This window comes from Camellia sinensis, chromosome 2, assembly GCF_055761805.1.
Source record: "Camellia sinensis isolate YWXY chromosome 2, ASM5576180v1, whole genome shotgun sequence".
Classification (NCBI taxonomy): domain Eukaryota; kingdom Viridiplantae; phylum Streptophyta; class Magnoliopsida; order Ericales; family Theaceae; genus Camellia; species Camellia sinensis.
In genome coordinates, this window is record NC_138962.1 from 88391491 (window position 1) to 88392549 (window position 1059).

The following is a 1059-nucleotide window of genomic DNA, read 5'->3' on the forward strand; positions in this document are numbered from 1 at the left end:
TACAAGTTTGGCTTCTCTCTAATTCTAGAATTGGAGGATCCTCCTTTGCTACCTAATAAATATAATAATATTACAATGACTCTGTTTACTGTGAATAATCAATCTCCTTTTGGATGTTTCCTTTAAAATTGTGTGAGCTCATTCACTCTTTTGTTAAAGCATGTTAATGCAAATATTAATCGTATTCAATTATGTTAATTGGACAAAAATAGTGTTTGCATAAACAAAAACATGGTAAATCTCCTCCAAAGCAACATTGAGAATCCAAAAGTTGGATTAAGTTTCATTAATTTAAAGGAGCCACTAAATCACTTGCTCTAACATTCTCAAACATGGATTCCCCCTTATTCCCCCCCCCCCATATTCCACCTTGAATAAGGCAAGGATGAAGTTACAGTCAAGTCCTACACAACAAAAAAGTCCTCATCTATATTCCACTGGCAAACTGAAACCGGACATAACTATTTTATCAGCAAACATCTCGCCAGTTTTGGGCATGACATGCCAGTGCAAAGTCAAGTTGAATTCTTTTCCCTGGAGATTGCTTCCCTGCACAAGGAAAAGAGAGGATATAAGGAGCCCAACCAACCACAGAGAACAGGGGGGGGGGGGGGGAAGGGTCAAATATTCATCGGCAACGGGGAGAATTCATCACCAAAGAAGCTTACCTGATCAGTGAAACGATACTTGTTTGTTGAATGAATCCAGAATTTTGCATGCTCTTTGGAAGGTATAATACCATCCCACAGGGACCCTGCCATAAGACAAGACTTTAGATCAATCAGAAAGTTCATATGCATTGGGAATCTGAGAAATAAAGCACAGTTATCGTTACATGCCCCTCAATGTTTAACATATATACATTTAAGTGGTAGTAATTGATCCTCTAAGTTGACATTATATTAGAGGTTTAATAAAAAATGGAAAAAGAATCGGAAAAAAGTAAGAACATCAGATCCCCCAACAGCATGGTAAAAGTAAAACAACAAAAATCAGACATGATAGACTAGCAACCTAGCTAGCAGTTTAGTTTGTATGGGGATATATTTTCTGAGTACC

General features: G+C 37.3%; 1 long non-coding RNA gene across 1 annotated transcript; it reads right to left on the bottom strand.

Annotated features, from left to right (window-relative positions):
• Positions 1–356: 356 nt before the first annotated feature.
• LOC145819619 (uncharacterized) lies at positions 357–753 on the bottom strand. Its single transcript, XR_014360377.1, has 2 exons — positions 669–753; positions 357–549 (listed from the first exon to the last, which is right to left on the bottom strand). It is a non-coding gene; the product is annotated as an uncharacterized LOC145819619 (long non-coding RNA).
• Positions 754–1059: the final 306 nt, after the last annotated feature.